An 18,524-nucleotide genomic window follows, 5' to 3' on the forward strand; every position below is an offset into this window, starting at 1 on the left:
TTGTTTCATCATTTCAGGCAGGAGGGTCAATTTGGTCCCTGTTATGTCCCTATGCCTTGGCCAGGGGATTTGACCTGATTCAAAGTAGGCCAGTTAGGGTCTGTCCCCGGGAAATGGAATTCCACCCATGTGGACAGGAAGCCACAAGAAGCTAGTGTACAGGAAATAGAAAAATGAAGCAAACAGTAGCAAAAAAGTTGGGTAGAAGAGTGCTGGTGGCTTTGCAATTCTTGATCAAGTCCTTTCTGGAGGCCCAGGGCATTCTTATGGGTTTCTTGACACACTCCTATTTCCTTAGAGCCAAAATCCCCTTTTCTGGCCACAGTACATTCAAGTTGGATCATACTACTTGCAGCCAAAGGGTTGTAACTCAGACAGGACGTCTTCAAGCAAACGTGAAGGGAGGAGGCAGTTGAAAGGAAAGAACTGAAGCTCTTTATTCAATGGATCAATTTCCCTTGGAAGGGGGAGAAATATGCAGCACTAGCAGACTTTTCCTCCTGTTACATGAGAGGAAAAGAAATTTGGAGACAAAAGAGAGGACTTTTTCTGGAAATATTGTCTCAGTAAAATATTACTGAGCATGAGACAACAAGGTAGAACTTAGATGCTTGACAAGAATGGGAAAGACAGAGTGAACACTGTAGGGAACATGCCTGGGTAGAGGCCGAGTGGAATAAAAGGATCGGGTGCATCGTTGAGGTCCCACTTTTGGTTAGAAATCACAATCTTCTGGTAGAACCTCTCCAACAAGGAATGGTCAACAGTCTGGGAACAGGAGCAGGGAGTGAACAGTGGGATTTGTCAGGATGATTCCCTGGGGCTATCACAGCAATCACAGATGAAATCAGCACCCTCCAACCCCCAAATACACATAAAACACAGAAAAATCCAGAGACAGGCATGACCACAGAGGCCGAATTTCACCAAGCTTGGAGTATCTTGAGGCCTCTGAAGTTCAAACCAACAAAGGAGCCTTTTACCATATGAAGCTTAAGGGCAGTGTTAAGACTGCGGCTTTAACCAGTTAGGAAATCGTTTGACCTTGACTGCTGTGTAGTTGCCTGTGACTTAGTCCTCAGTTATCTTCCTCCAGGCAGGAGGAGTTCTGATAGGGAGTCGGGTGGGGCTGATCCCGCACCAAAAGATAGCCATCGATTACATCTTTTATTTTCTCTTCTTCTTGTGTCACAAAGGTGATACTCCCCTTTAGAGAATATTCTGGAAATAAGGAGACATTTTTGGTTGTCATGATGACACTGTCCTGGCATTGAGGGATGTGGGTCAGGGATGCTAGACATCCTGACCCCCTGCAACATGTACAGGAAAATGAAGAACTGTATGTGACTTTCAAATGTTCTGCAGGACATTCATGTAGATGAAAAACCTACTTACAATTGTCTGTACCTAGAACCTATCCTTGTGTTCCGAATAAATACAGTGTTTTTGTTGAATTTTCCAGGAATACAGCTACCACGTAAAATGAGGGAAGATTGTTATTTGTTTTGTTTGGAACTCTACCAAGACTTTTTCACAAAAAATTATGTGCCAATGGTTATGTTGCTTAAGGGTTTGTATTTGTGTTGCCAATACCGCACACTGTGGCAGCCTGCATTTGTACCGTCACTCCACAGTGATTTATAGCTATTGCATGCAGAGTATTGATGTAAGCATTATGTCTTTTGGTACAGTTGTGCTTGAGCATTTACATATGGAAATACTGTATATATTTTATGGTAAATTACACTCCTTTTATGTATTCTTTATATTATAATAAAGGCATTATATATAATTAGTGTATTTGTTTGCTAGGTCCACCATAATAAAGTACCACAGACCAGGTGGCCTGAACGACAGAAATGTATTATCTCACAGTTCTGGAATCTGGAAGTCTGAGATCAAGATGTCAGCAGGATTGGTTTCTTCTGAGAGTCATAAGGAGAAGGATCTGTCCTGGGATTGTCTCCTTAACAGGCCTCGATTGCTGTCTTCTCACTATGTCTCCACGTCACCTTCTCACCTTACTTGTCTCTGTCTAAATTTCCTCTTCTCCTAAAGACACCCTAGAACTGGATTAGGTCCCACTCTAGTGACCTAATTTTATTTTAGTTACCTCTTTAAAGGCTCTGTCTCCAAATACGGTCACATTCTAAGGTATTAGTGGTTAGGACTTCAATATATGAATTCCTAGAAGGACACAGTTCAGCCTATAACAATTAGGTATGTAGACACATCCTATTTCAAGATAGCAAAGGGAAAGTTATAGGAAGATTTCTTATAAAATGGGGATGCTGAGTCTGATAGGGCTGAGAACTGTGGGTATGACTCCTCACAGGACAATGGTAACTGGTGTCTTATAGGTAAGTGCTGCCCCTTACTTCAAATTTCCAGCCCAGTAGAGTTTACCGAGAATTGGCGTGACAGAACAAGTGGAGAGAGACTAGGGACAAGAAATATTGGCTACTGGGTAAAAGAAAGCTAGGCGGTCAAACAAAGCTGACTTTGGCTATAGAAATAATGAAGAGGCCAGATGAGTGCTTTGCTTAAAAGCTTTCAATGTATCTTTATTTCCAAAGTTTCTATAACCAGTGCCACTCTACCTTTCCAACTTTACTTTTCTCTTGTTTAACATCTTCCACTGCTCTGGTGAATCAATCTTCTTCTTGCCCCCGAAATATCTTAATGTATGTTTTTCTATGCAAGAAATGCCATATTTTTCTTCTTTATCTCAAAATCTTGTCCAGTTTTCAAAGCCGAGCTATGGGATTTTCTCGCCCCATATCTCCCGGAAACCAATAGAATTGGGCAATTGGTAGGTAGAGTAGAATCTGAAAAGATGCACACAAAGAGGCCACGAGGAAGCAGGGGTCACGAGAAAGCTGAAATTATAGCTTACAGGTTATAAGGCAGCACAATAGACGAACAAACGTATAGAAAACCAAAAAGAGTAAAAGAATTTCTTGGCAGTAAAAGGAGGGTTAGAAGCAGAGTTGCTGAGTGAGCATAATGGTGCTAGTGGAGGCAGGGGTGGGGTGGGGTGTTGATGAATTCTCGCTGCTGAAAGGGTTAATAAATTCTGTCCCTAGAGCTGTGCTGTATCTTTCAGATACCAGGCACCATGATACCTAGATATTCATGGATTCCTGTGAGTGTGTCCCATGGTGGGATGGAAGTCCTCCCTGATATATTCCACATTGCAGTTCTCACTCTGGGAACACAGATCTAAGATCATATAACCTCAAAAGGCATACATCCCTCTATTACTTCCAAATTACTTCATCCCTATGAAGGACATTCGTTGCTTTATACGAGCTCCCGTTTCTGCCTTCTCCTTTCCAAGGTTACCCATATATTAGTTTCTCCACACAGACTCTGAGTTTCAGAGGTAGCTAAACCAACCCCAATGCCAGAGATGGCTGGTTGCAATCCTTGGTTTAAGGGTTAAACATATGACCTAAGCATCTTGAATCAGTGTGGGTTCAAATACTTGCCAAAAATACTAGGCCAGAATCTCCTGCTGGATGTGGAGGAAAGCACAGGCCTGAATGCAGCCAGGAGTCAGCCACGCAACAACTATGGTGAGAGGTGGCCTCAGGATGAAGAGGACACTGCAGATGGCAGAGCTGAAAGGCAGAAAGGAAAGAGGCCCTTTTCCAACACTGAGCCACTGGATCACCCAACTCCCTGAGCTTTTCATAATATGAGCCAATTAATTGCCTTGATTGTTTCAACTTCTTTGAATCGGGTTTTCTGTGACTTATGACTGAAAGATCCTAACAAACTCTGCCTTTTGACATTACTTCATGGGGCAGCTACAGGAATAAGAGAAATGTTACACCATTTAAGCCAATTGGCGAGTATCTGGCTTTTTGGCCATGGTGATTTAGAAGGTTAGAGCAGGCAGTACTGTGCAAAGGCTGATAATTCCTGGGCTTCTGAAGCCCGGTTTGGAAGCTTCAATGAAGAGTCCAGCAGCTAAAGTTCCACTGGGAGGCTTCCACTGCAAATAATTACAGCGACGGCAACGTCTTTAATACATCATACATTAGATTAAAAGCCAGGTGGCGAATTTGTATACCTGGCACACAGAAGTCAGCAACAGCAGCACTATCAGACAGCAGGCTGTAAAGTGTCAGTAATATGCACAGGTGGCGGTGGGGGATGCCTGCCAACCCCAAATACACTAGGGAAGATTGTAAACATCGTTTAGGAGGTTATCCAGTCTTATTGTCCTTATTCCCATGTGTGGCCTTACAGTGCTCCCTCATTCCCAGAGAAAAGCAGAGTAGCTCTCTGTTCTTTCACCCCAGAGTTGCAACCACCTACAGACAAAACTAATACTAATGGTTACCGTTGATTAATCACTCTCCACATGCCAGGCACTGTTGTGTGCATTTCACACCTATTGTCTCACTTAATCCTCATAACACCCTTTAAGGTAGGAACTATTTATATCTCCTTTTCAGAGATGAGGAAACTGAGGCATGGAGAGTTTAAGGCCACAGAGCCAGTAAGGTCCCATGGCGAGTAAGGGGCACAGTAGGAGTTTAACCCCTGCTATGTGGCTTGCGTTTCTTAACTCCAACACCACATTGTCAACCTCTGTCCCATACTCACTTTTCCTCTCCTGGACCCCTCTGATGATTTGTGAGAGGATATTCATCTTTATACTTTTAAAATGTATATTTTATATGTGTATATACTTTTCATGTATATTTTATGCCTATAAAATTACATCTAAACTTTTCATATTTATATTAGCATTGTTATCAAAAGTTAAAAAATTCCCCACAGTGCAGGGTGCAGTGGCATGTGCCTGTAGTCCCAGCTACTTGGGAGGCTGAGGCAGGAGGATTTCTTGAGCCCAGGAGTTCAAGTCCAGCCTGGTCAACATAGTGAGATCCTGTCTCTTAAAAAAGAAAAAGCCCCCAGCATCCCCTCGCCTAAGAGGATGGACTCTCTGGGATCCACCCCGAGACTGTCAGCACTGGCTACTTCTATGAGGGCCTTTAGCCAAGGGTAGGCATCTCTCCTGAAGAAGCTGCAGGGCAGAAGTAGCAGCCATGCTTAGAACTCAGAATCTGATTTATCTGATGAAGGAGGAGGTGTCTGATTTCATCGGAAACCTGAACAAACCTGGCAAACTTTCTGGCCTGTGACTACGATAAAAAGGCTCATGGCTCATGGCTCAGTGGACATGGCTGACTTACACCCTTCTCCTTTGGGATGAATGTCACCCTGTCAAGATGTTGAAGGAGTTCGTGTCCCAACACGAACAATATGATTGAACTAGTACAGAATTGGGAGGTGGGGTCCCTAGCCAGCGACTATGAAGACAAACAGCAATTCATCAGGAAGTGGTTGTTGTCACCAATAAGTGATACAAACACTCCTTAGAAAGCACGTCACTCCATGAAATACTTGTGATCTGAGCTGAGAGAAGATCCCTTCATAGCTCTTCCAAAGGTAAGGGTGTTAACAGAGGACCAGCTCTTGATATAGGTTACTGTATCATAACATAGCCTAGAGACTGATTTCTGACTCTCCCCTTTTCCTACAACTCTCAGGATGTGGGGAGAGTGAAAAGGATCTCTCCCTCATTTGAAGAGCCAATTTGATTAGAGTTGCATTGGTCTATATGTTATTTCTAATCTCTGAGAGGATTTATCTTAAGTATAGTAACCTACACTTAATAATTATTAACCTACTTTTAATAGTCACTGTTTAATCCACCTTTCCCCTTCCAAGAGAAAGGAAAAGGCTACCAATTCATTTAGCATTTACTGTGAATCAGGTATTGTCATAAAGAGTAATTCACCATTCCCCCTTCTCCCAGATTAAAGTGGAAACTCTTTTTTGTGATCTTGTGGTCTAGTATAAGGATGGGAGAGCCACTGTTTGGATGGAGGCTGTTAAGTACGATAGAATGGGTGTTTCAGGGTTAGGCAGGTTCTAAAGAGTGGCAGAAATAGGGTAGTGCTAAGGTTTGAATGTGCCCCCAAAAAGCATGTGTTGGAAATTTAATGGAATTATAACAGTATTAAGAGGCAGGAATTTTAAGAGGTGATTAGGCCACAAGGGCTCTGCCCTCATGAATAATAGATTAACACCATTATCGAGGGAGAGGCTTTGTTATTGCAGGAGTGGGTTTTTTATAAAAGGACAAGCTTGTCCCCCTTTTCTCTCTCTTTCACCTTCCATCATATGATGAACCAGCAAAAAGGCCCTGACCAACAGCCAGCCCTTAGATCTTGGACTTCTCAGCCTCCATAACGGTGAGAAATAAACTTCTGTTCTTTATAAATTACCTAGTCTCAGGTATTCTGTTATAGCAGCACAAAACAGGCTAAGACAGGTAGGCTAACACCCAGCTCTTTAGCTTTGGTTTATAGAACCAGCAATTCCCAAGGGCAAAATTTATAGTCAGTCTACCAACGTTCTGTTTGATATGTAAGGTCAGAAAAACTAGTCTAAATTAATATTTACTCAAAGATTCTGCCCATCTTTGCTAGATTATGTGGGTCTCAGAATCAAATGGGGATGGACTCTGCTGGTTTGAAAGTTTGAATGTGTAGGGGAGTGATGCTTCTACCAGGAGAAATGATCATGTTTTCTATGCACTGGGACCTGAGACTGCCTCTTGGCCATCTCAGATTCCTCGCCCCTCCTACACAACATTCTTTCCTTGTTTTCCTCCTGGAACAAAGTTTCTTTCTTCCTTCCTTCCTTCCTTCCTTCCTTCCTTCCTTCCTTCCTTCCTTCCTTCCTTCCTTCCTTTCTTTCTTCCTTTCTTTCTTTCTTTCTTTCTTTCTTTCTTTCTTTCTTTCTTTCTTTCTTTCCTTCTTTCTTTCTTCCCTCCTTCCTTCCTTCCTTCCTTTCTTTCTTTTCTTTCTTTCTTTCTTTCTTTCTTTTTCTTTCTTCTTTCTTTCTCTCTCTCTTTCTCTCTCTTTCTTTCTTTCTTCTTTCCTTTCTTTCTCTCTTTCTCTCTCTCTCCCTTCCCTCCCTCCCTCCCCCTCCCTCCCTCCCTCTCTCTCTCTCTTTCTCTCTCTCTCTCTCTTTCTTTCTTTCTTCTTTCTTTTCTTTCTTTTGACAGAGTTTCACTCTTGTTGCCCAGCCTGGAGGGCAATGGCACGATCTCGGGTCACTGCAACCTCCACTTCCCGGGTTCAAGCAATTCTCCTGCCTCAGCCTCCAGAGTAGCTAGGATTACAGGCATATGCCACCACAATCGGCTATTTTTGTATTTTTTACTAGAGACGGGGTTTCTCCATGTTGGTCAGGCTGGTCTTGAATTCCCGACCTCAGGTGATCTGCCCCCCTCGGTCTCCCAAAGTGCTGGGATTGCGGGCGTGAGCCACCGCACCTGGCCAACCTTCCATGTTCTTAACTTTGGTTGTAAACTCAAGTGCTGCTACCAATATTCCAGTGTGCAAAGGGATCTCACAGCTCTGGCATAAGCTGGACCACTGCATTAGTATTTGCAGAGGCGTTGACAGCAACAGCTCTGTGGAGGTGGCGCTAATGTCCTTGGTGGAAGCACAGGACCATGATGACAACATAGGTGGAGCTAGTGAGCTCCAAGGCTTTCAGGGGCAGTAGAGATCTCTAAGCTGATGGAAGCTAAGAGGGCTTATTTATCTGTAAAAATTAGCAGTTCCCCTGAATTCACCTATGAATGCATGCAGGTAATTGGGAAGATGAAAAGTGACTGAAGCGCTGAAATAGTAGGTAGAGCTGAAGCCAAAAAAATGCTTTTAATTACTGTTTATATGACCTTTAGTGACTTCCAAGTTGGAGAGGAAGAATTTTTTTTTTTAACTATATCCATATAAGACTTTTGGTAAGAGAGTTTATCTAGCAAAAAATTGTTACCAAGTTCTATGCTGGGTTTATTTTATAAAGTTTTGAAAATTTAACCATATCTTCCCATATTTTATTAGTAAAAATAATCTAAGAATGCTTAGATTTTTTACTTAGAAAAAACAAATATTTAAGCATGTAGTATATCACTTACGTTAGCTATGTTATGGCAATATAACCGATATGAATTTATGTGCTTAGGTGAAAAACAAAACATATTTAATCATTTTTTAAAATCAAATGAACTCTGATGCCAAACACCAATCTAACTGGTAGGAAATTCAATCTTAGTCACATGTTGGGAGAGCTTTACCTCTTCCCCTGTTAGTGCAAATGTCCTGGAGAGATTATGCAATTTTAAACAATTTGCGGGAACAGTCTTATGCCCAGGTGCAGGCCTAAGAGGTTGCATTTTTGTAGGTAATTAAAAACAATAATAATGCTAATTTAAAAATCACTCTGCCTTTTTATTATCACCGTGTCCTGGCTATTTCAAACAATGTCAGTGAAAAATACTCCATCACGAAAAAGAAAGTTGTGGGTCTAAAGTCTAAACAATTTCTATGAATATTGTTGAGATTTAACAATATGTATGTAAGCTACAAATTAGCACTTTCCATTACTTATGCTTTAATAAATATTTCATTCTACAGGGACTTTAAATAGAAGAATCTTCTGTTGTTCAGTCGTTTCGCCCCACTTCACCACTGCCGTAGATCAGTCTTACACATTTGGTTAGTGACAAATTTCTAAAGCTTCGGAATCATTGACGTGAATCTCTATGGTGTTACATATTCCTGCATTTAAACAGTAGGTTCAAAAGAAGCAATGATAACACAGTGATTGTACAGATGAATAAAGAGAGCTTCGGTTATTTCAATTCTCCCTTTCCATATGGTAACTTGGAATTTTTATTTGTGTTTAAAATTTAAAACAGTGAATCCAAGTGCATACTGCTTCTATGTGAAATATTCTAGATCAATTTGCATAAACTCTTTTAAATTGAAATTTTATATTCTTAATTGTTAATTGTTTTAAAACTAGGGAGTGAATCAAGGAAGTAATTATTATGTGATTATTCTAAACATAATTTTATCTTATACAGGTAAGGTTGTCAAAAAAAAAAAAAGATTGATTCCTACTGTCAAATGCACTGGCTATGCCCCTGCTCTGGTGTTCAATTAATTATAGGGGCCTCAGCTCCTGGCAGCAGGGTCTGTTTAAAGGTGGCAGGTCTGGCCAGCAATCACTGGGACAGCTTCCGCAGCTCCTGAGTGTTCACACACTACCCATAAATAAAATAGCCACTCTTTAATGCTTGATTTAAAAAAAGTCTTGATTGATAAGTCTGCTTTTTGCCCAGGTTTTGGAAAACAAAATTCTCATAACACAGTTCTTGAACAAGGAAAGTTCAACTTTCTTTTGATGTGTATATTATAAGGAGATGGGTCAGGATTGGGACAGGGAATTAGGAGTAATATCTCTTACTGTTTTGTGTTGAGACTATAGAAACATGAGACATAATGTGATGGTTAATTTTACATGTCACCTTGACTGAGTTCAGGGACACCCAGATAGCTGGTAAAACATTTCTGGGTGTGTCTGTGAGGGTGTTTCGATAAGAGATAGCATTTGAATCTCTTCCAGTGCTGTAGACTGAGTAAAGATTGCCCCCACCAGCGTGGGTGAGCATCATTCAGCATCCCTTGAAGACCCAGATAGAACAAAATGGCAGAAGAAGGGCGAATTTGCTCTCTGCTTGAGTTGGGACATCCATCTTCTCCTCCCTTTGAACATTATGCTCCTGGTTCTTGGGCCTTCGGACTCAAACTGGGAATTACACCAGTGGCCTCCCTGGTTCTTAGGCCTTTGGGCTTATAGACTGGAGCTACACCACCCGCTTCCCTGGGCCTCCAGGTGGCAATAGTGGGACTTCTCAGCCTCCACAATCACAGGAGCCCATCCCTCATAGCGAATCTCTTTCTCTTTCTCTCTCTCTCTATAGATTCTATTGGTTCTGTTTTTCTGGGGAACCCTGACTAATACACACACTAGTACACCTTGACTCACCCTGACTAAAAAGTTTTATCTTGGGTTATCTTGCCACATTAGTCAACAGTATTGTGGAATTGTATTTAAATACTAATTCTTGTGAGTACTATCAACTTAGAGAAGTAAAAATGATTGCATTTGTCGTACCCTTAAATCCCACAAGCTTAGAAATATTATACGCCACTTGAGTCAGTGAGTTTGTTAATTACAGTCTGGCTTTATTTTTGTGGGATATAACAGTATTCATCCTTGATTATATTATTGTTCTGTGGTCTTATCAGTATAATGTGTTATTGTATATAATGTGGGCGATAGGGTTTTTTTGAAGGTGACAAAAATATTACATTTTTGTGAGACAGAATGCAGCAATTAAACCATGAAGTATTAACTAATCGCCGAATTGTGCATAATGTGAAGTGAGGTGCCTCACTCACCCCACATATCCAGATTTGACATAACAAGCTCCCCTATGAACATCCTGGGCCATGTTAACTTGCTGCCCCTTTATCTTACCAATCACATTGACAGTTCAGGTGTGAGGCTTCTCAACAGTGTCTTTTCTATCTCCCCATCTCTACCAGCTGGACTGTCCACCCCTCAGTTCCTCGAAGCGGTAACAGAAGGCAGCTCGCTCCTAACCCTTCCATTCCTACCCCAGCTATAATTAACTCTTTGCATTCCAACAGTGCCTTTCTAATTCCACCAACCCTGATAGAAACGACAGAAGTTCCTGTCCAATTGCTGAAGCTTGGGAGCTTGATCCTGGGACTGCTACTGAAAACTCAAATTCCATTTCCTCACAGAACCAATTTTTGTCAGAGTTGAAATAAAGCTTGAGCATGGTACCTCTAATACGTTTTGGATCCAACGGGCTTTTTGTAGGCTGACGGGAGAGCCCAACTAAAATGTATAACATTAACTCTGAAATGTATGCTCCTGTAGACTTGGATATTGTCTGGAATCAATCTTGCTGGGAAATAAAGCCCATTTATAAATTAGAAGTCCTCTGATAATTCACATTGTCTGAACTATGCACTCTAGCCCACACCAGAAGCACCAGTGGGGCCTCCATGTTGAGAACAAAGGGTCAAAATAAGAACATTAGTGCAGGAAATAAATAGCTAGTGCCATCATATCTCAGGTTGTGTCCAAGAGGCATGGGCACTGGAATTTGGGTGTATGTGGGGAAAGGATTGCAGGTGGAAGGAGAAGTGAGGTCTGGAGTCCAGGTATTAGACCCTCCTAGTCAGGCAAGGTAGAAACTGTGTGAGATGCAGAAAAGAGCCAGGAAATGGTCACTGTCAGTCACAGACCACGGCAAATATAGGAAGCCCCAACATATATGGGGACTCAATGGTGGAGCAGTTAGGGCAGAGGATAGCTGGAAGACACAGTTGTAAAACTCGAAGCATATGTTGAAGGCTGGGTTTAAGGTTAGGGGCTCTAAGAAGGATCTCAAGAATTAAACAAGATTTCAGTGAGGACCAATGAGAAGCTGAGTCCTAGAAAATAAAATGTGTTGGTGGGGGGAAGGAGAATGTACTGGGGGAAAGAGATGCTTATTGAGGCACAAGGAACCCCATTGTCATAACATGGAATCAGGGGAAGGAGTGATGGTGAGCTGCAAACTAAGGACTGGGAGAGAAGCCAGGTGCTGGTCCTGAATCTCCACATTCTGGGCCCACTTTGCACCTGCATGTTGAATCAGTGCCCTGAGGACAAGGAATGATTGGTGGGTCTTCTTTATTCCTAGTACACTGCCAAGACCCAAGCACAAGACATCCTGCTTGCCTTTCTGTTGCTTAGCAACGGCCACCTCCTTGATTACCCGAGTTGTCATAGTTTTTCTGTAGCTATCTACTCTGACACCCGGTACATTGGCCTACAAAGAACAAGGCAAAAGCCTGGTCATTCAGCCCAATACAAGATGACTTGCAGTGATAAGCCAGTACACACTAGTATGGGCAGTTCTCAGTACAGGGAGCAACAAGACCGATTTCATGCTGAACCCAAATGTCGAGTACCAGACAGGGAAGGGAAGGGAAGGAAATTCCACCGATTCTGTAAACCCCAGAATTATTGGGGAGAGAAAGAAACAGAGAGAGAATAAAATAAATAAAATGTCAGGTAATGATATTTTAAATAGAATATGTGTTTCAAATGTATATTAAAGTAAAATTTCTTCATCAATCACTCTTTTTCTAGGAAAATTATTTAGCTATGTCAAACACAAAGAAAAACAGGTAGCTTGCCACTCAAAAAGCCTAAAACTTCTAGATTAAAATGGTCATAGATGTTTCTCAAGAATTACAGTAATTAAATGTTAACATTTAAAAGGGTTGGGAAATTCTGTACTCTGCAAGGTAGAACAAGGACTAAGTCATCAATCAGATGACATAATGCCAAAAATAGTTTGAGAAAGTCAAGAGTAGAGATCTAGACGTTCTCTCTATTCCCGCCTGAAAGATCATCAGCTGGAAAATACTCTACCTGCAGTGATTAAGTCCAAATCTGTGGCACAGTGCTTGGAAGAAGAGCAGCAAGTTAAAAGTCTACGTGTCTGTCCATTAAAGCCCTTACACTGCGTATTCACCAGCCACAGCCCGCTGGAAAACACACCTGTGCATTTATCTTCTTTGAAATCTGGGATGGCAAATCTTCTTTTATTGTTGGGCATCACTGTCACTCCCACCCAGATCAACAAATGTTCTCATGCAAATACAAAATGTACATAGTTCTTTTGGTCTCCGTGGGTTTAATAGAAATTATTTTTATTGAAACAGGTAAATTGTTACCATTTCGCTCATAACCTATTTATTAAATGAGGTGTACCTGAAAAAAGGAAACCTTTCAGGTCACATTATGGCTAGTACCAGCAAAAGTTGCAGCTGCGGAAAGGGAAAGGGACGTGAGAAAGGGCGGGGGTGGGGGGGCGGGGGGAAAGGGAAGAAAGGCCGGACGGTGGGACAGTGGAAAGTGGTGAGGAACCAGGAGCTGAATGAGAAGGAGAGGCTGACCAGAAGCAAGAGGGCCAGTGCTGGTTATCTGACTCTCCTCACATCCTCTAGGTGATCCAGGCGTGTCTGTTTCAGACAATCATTGTCATTACCACCCCTTGAGGTTTTTATTTCCTTCTTGTAGTATAAATTATTGCCTGACTTCGGGCCGGGCGCGGTGGCTCAAGCCTGTAATTCCAGCACTTTGGGAGGCCGAGGGGGGCGGATCACGAGGTCAGGAGATCAAGACCATCCTGGCTAACAACGGTGAAACCCCGTCTCCACTAAAAATACAAAAAATTAGCCGGGCGTGGTGGCGGGCGCCTGTAGTCCAGCTACTCGGGAGGCTGAGGCAGGAGAATGGCGTGAACCCGGAAGGCGGAGCTTGCAGTGAGCGGAGATCGCGCCACTACACTCCAGCCTGGGCGACTGAGCGGGACTCCGTCTCAAAAAAAAAAAAAAAAAAAAAAGAAAGAAAGAAAGTATTGCCTGAGTTCTTTTTTAAACTTCAGAGTTTATTTTCTCAAGAAATTGTATCTTCCCACTCTCCACTTCCCCTCTTCCTGCTGAGGAATCATCTAAAGAAATTCTCAAGCTTGTCCAAGCCACCTTATTTTGTTGTTGTTGTTGCAGTTCTGTTGTTTTGTTTTAGGCTTTTAGCAGCCTGAAGCCATGGTTTTTAGTTTCTGTCTCCAGTGATGAAAGGAAAAGAGGGATGAGGAAGGGGATTTACCAGCCCAATCACAAATAGAAACTAAGAACCTATGACTATATTCTCTCCCTTGGACACCTAACCGGTTTACTTAACAATATTTGCAGGATTAGCTGGATGCAGTGTCGCATGCCTGTAGCCCCACCTATTCTAGAGGCTGAGGTGGAGGGCTTTTTGCAGGGGTTCGAGTCTGGGCTGGGCAATATAAGGAGAACCCCCCCCCCCCCACCACCCTGCATCTGAAAGACAGAAAGAAAGAAAGAAAAGAAAGAGGAAAGGAAGAAAGAGAGAGAGAAAGAAACAGGAAGAAGAAAGAAAGAAAGAAAGAAAGAAAGAAAGAAAGAAAGAAAGAAAGAATTCAAAGGATTAGTCAATTTACAGAGTTACCTGCCCCAAAGTCTTTGCTGTTGCCTTTGAAACTATAATTTAGAAAACAAACCAAACAATGCTAATTAAAATACTATACCCGGATTTTTTTTTCTTTTACATTAGTTTTTATTCCTTATCTAAGTAAAACATATTAAAAATTAAAATAGCCCTAAAAGGCTTACAATGAAAAACAGTAATCTTTTTACCAGTTTCCTCATTAACAGGTCCCACCCACCATCCTAATACCATCCCTTTTCCTGGAATCAGCCACTTACAACTGGTTTAGCTGTTAATTTTGATACTTTCCTCAATATTTTAAAACAATATACTCATATTTGCGATTTATTTTTGCACAGCTTCAGATGATTATTTAATTTGTAAATATTGTACAAATTTTAGTGACTTAAATAGTATATATAGCCAAATAGAAAATTGCATTAATGATTGCTAGGGCTTGTGACATAGGATCAGCGTATCGGGCTCCTTTTCCTTGCTGAGGCCCTAGACTTAACAGTGGCCCGGAATCAACAGGAGTGAGGGTTTACTTGCAAGCCAGCACTACCCTTGGGCAACATTCCCTCTTCCTGAGGTCTTCTGGAATCTAGGCTGTGGGGTACGCCATGGTGCAGGCTGCTCAGCTGGGCCTCAGAAACCCTTCTCCAGGAGTCAGGCTTGAGCTACTGATCAAAGTTTCCTGGCTGGGCACGGTGGCTCATGCCTGTAATCCCAGCACTTTGGGAAGTCTAGGCAGGTAGATCACAAGGTCAGGAAATCGAGACCATCCTGGCCAACATGGTGAAACCCCATCTCTACTAAAAATACAAAAATTAGCCGGGCGTGGCAGGGTGCGCCTGAGTTCTAGCTACTCAGGAGGCTGAGGCAGGAGAATCGCTTGAACCCGGGAGGTGGAGGTGGAGGTTGCATTGAGCCGAGATCGCACCACGCCACTGCACTCCAGCGTGGGCAACAGAGCGAGACTCTGTCTCACCAACAAAAAAAAAAAAAAAGTCTCCCCTGACCTGCAGCATACCTGTCACCTCATTGACCTGGCTGAGGTACGGGTATGGGTACACAGGAACAGGTGTCTTTCCCAGCAGTGGGCTCAGAAAATCCTCCACATCCTTCAGCAGCACCCAGATGTCCCCCTCCACCTTTGGGGTCACAGTTGTCTGAAAGTTGCCATGTGTGATGTCCTTATAGACAAGGATTTTGTGCATCTGAGGGCACTGCACAAAGTAGGGCAGATTGGGTGGGGTTGGGGGTTTCCCTGGGAGGTTGCCAGCCATTGGGGTGGGATAATGTTCATGCCTTGGGGACTTTGGGATCCTAGTGAAGAGTAACAGTCACTCTGCAAACGTGTTCATCCACAGGCTTCACAAAGCTCGGATAATCCAGAGGTGCCAGGGTCTGGCTCAGCAGTCATAGCCCACAGCCCTGGTGGATGTTGGTTCTCCAGCCCTGCAGCATGTCCCGGAACATGGTAGTTGCCCCTTACCTAGCTTATTCTGCTGTCTATTTATTTATCAATTTAGATGTTAACTATTGACTTACTTATGGTGTTGGCGATTTAGCTTTTTAAAAAATATTCCTCCATCCTTTCTTCCCATCACTATAGTTATATCACCTTATTCAGTCTGCCTTTACATTATTATAATTATAATAATTATTAATAATAATTATTAATTATATTATAATTAATAATAATTAATTGTTATATTTGTTCACCACTGAGGCAAGTCATCAAATGTATGCCTCCTTTCTTGTATAGTGTTTTGTTCTCTTTGAAGTTCTTTTGTTCCCCATGGTACGTCTCCAAGTTGTGTGTGTGAGTATTGTGTTGTGTGTGTGTGTGTGTATTTTGGTCTCTTTTATATTAACAGTTTCCTTAAATGTCTGGTGGTACCCATTGGTTCCCAATCCTCCATGCACTACCCGTTGAAATTATTGTCTTAAAGGGGAGTCCTATATAAGGAATTAATCATGAATTAAATACACAATCCAGAAACCATTGAAATGTAGACTTTAAATGGATAAATTGTATGGTATGTGAATTATAGCTTAATGAAGCTGTTTGAAAAATGATGCTTACATCAAAAAACTGTTGAAAACAAGTAAAAAAAAAAGTTGTTTTTTTCTTTTCTTTTTTTTTTTTTGGATGGAGTTTCACTCGTTGCCCAGGCTGGAGTGCAATGGCGCAATCTTGGCTCATTGCAAACTTTGCCTCCCGGGTTCAAGTGATTCTCCTGCCTCAGCCTTCCAAGTAGCTGGGATTACAGGTGCTGCCACCACGCCTGGCTAATTTTTGTATTTTTAGTAGAGGCGGGGTTTCACCATGTTGGCCAGGCTGGTCTCAAAGCCTCCCAAAGTGCTGGGATTACAAGCATGAGCCACCGCGCCCGGCCAATAAATGTTTTTTAATGTACTAAATTGGGATACTCTGTATGTGTGTATATAAAATATGTGTGTATAAAATAATTTAAATTTCCTTGTCATATTGCAGATCAAAAAAGAAAATAGTAAAAGGATTACAGTAGAACAGACAACTTGGGAGCAATAAATAAATAATATAAATGCTGTAAACTTTCAAATTTGAACTTCGTAATTGAGATGTAAAAATGTATGAAAATCTGAGAAAGAATATGACATATATGGTAATTAAAACCATTTTCTATTAAAGTTCCATTTTCTACAAAAATTACTCTCATAGGAATCATTCCCAAAGAAATTAAGGATCAAAACAAAAGACCCAACATATACAAAAATAAAAAGGCAACTACTACAATGAGTTGTATTGGTGGCCTACATACACAACAGAAATAAAAGACACTGACACATTCTAATTTCTGATTAAACTGTGGCTTTAAACAACTATAGAAAACACATTGTAATAAGAAACTATGCACACAAAAATGTAATAAGATATGAAACCTTGGATGCAATATAATAAAAATTTCAAGCTGCAAAGCATGTCTGAAAAAGTCTCTCATAAATATATGATTAAAATAAAGTTTAGAAAAGTATTCTATCTCTTTCCAAAGAAAATCAGAAAACCATTCACAGGGAAATAGTTTTTTAAATCCTCAAAAACATTCACTAGGAGAACAGAAGGATCAAAAAAGATAAGTAGCAAAAGGATACTAAAATAATAAGACAATACATCTTAAAGGACAAAAGCATAGGATTTATATACAAAGCGATAATTTCAATGCATATAGTATACGTTAATGACTCATTTGATGTTAAAGACTAATTGTTGGTAATGAAGATACAGTTAATCTTACAAATTTAATAATAGGTGGAGGTCTCTGATTTTTCTCACCTTTGCCCTTTAAGAGATGATGGCTCTGCCTCTCTTCATATTACCTTAAGTATGTCATCTTGAAGCAAGCCAGATCCTGTTTTCCAACCAAAAGTACTCATTGTTCTTTTAGTTTGGGGAAATGCTAGAGAGCTGTATGAGTTTCCTGTGGCTGCTATAACCAATACCACAAACTGGGTGGCTTAACACTGTATAAATTTATTCTCTCACAGTAGTTCTGGAGGCCAGAAAGCCAAATTCAAGGTGTCAGCAGGGCCACATACCCCCTGAAGGTTCTAGGTGACAATCAGTCATTTGCTTTTCTAGATTCAGGTGCCCATAGGTGTAGAATAATACCTAAAATTAAGGCCCAATTTTCTGTAGTGTCTTGACATCTATCAGATAGAATTAAGAGAGCCTTGAACGGCCTAACTGCGACCTCCTTTCCCCATTCTGCTACTGCAGATCGGATTGTCTAGACAGATAGCCCACCTTACAAAAGGGATCAGGCACAGTGCCTACTTATCCTTGAGTAGTGGGATTCAGTTCTCTGCCAGCCCATCGAATTATTCAAATAAGCCAGTCATCTCCCCACAGGAACCATGATGTACTTCATCCTCTTGACACTACAGAGCCCGCCTCCCACTGCCTCTGGTTGTTCATTCTGTTACCACGTGCAATCCCCATGTGACCCTGCATGGCCTGTGGTATCCTCTTCCCCAGGCTGTGAATATATGTGACAAATAAACTGCTGCTGATCTCATCTCTCCAGTGACGGGTGGCATGTCTTCAGCCACCCCAATAATCTTGGGGTGGAGATCCCTCCCTCACCAATGGGGTAAATAGGAGACAGTTAAAACAACAGGCATTCCTTAACTTGTCCAACATCACATCAATTTCTGCCTCTGTGGTCACACTGCCTCCTCCTTTTCTGTCTGTCCTTTCCTATTCTGTCTGTTTCAAATTTCCCTCTGCCTTTCTCTTATAAAGACATTTTTTCGTTGGATTTAGGGCCTACCTGGCTAATCCAGAATGACCTCCTGATCTTAAGATTCTTTTCCAACACTTTCGGAGGCCGCAGCAGGAGGATGACTTGAGCCCAGGAGTTTGAGATCAGCCTGGGCAACATGATTAATTTAAAAAAGTAGCTGAACGTGGTAGCATGCCTGTAGTCCCAGCTACTCAGGAGGCTGAGGTAGGAGGATCACTTGAGTGTAGGAGTTCATTACAGAGAGGT

Source organism: Gorilla gorilla, chromosome 19 (assembly GCF_029281585.2).
Source record: "Gorilla gorilla gorilla isolate KB3781 chromosome 19, NHGRI_mGorGor1-v2.1_pri, whole genome shotgun sequence".
NCBI lineage: Eukaryota > Metazoa > Chordata > Mammalia > Primates > Hominidae > Gorilla > Gorilla gorilla.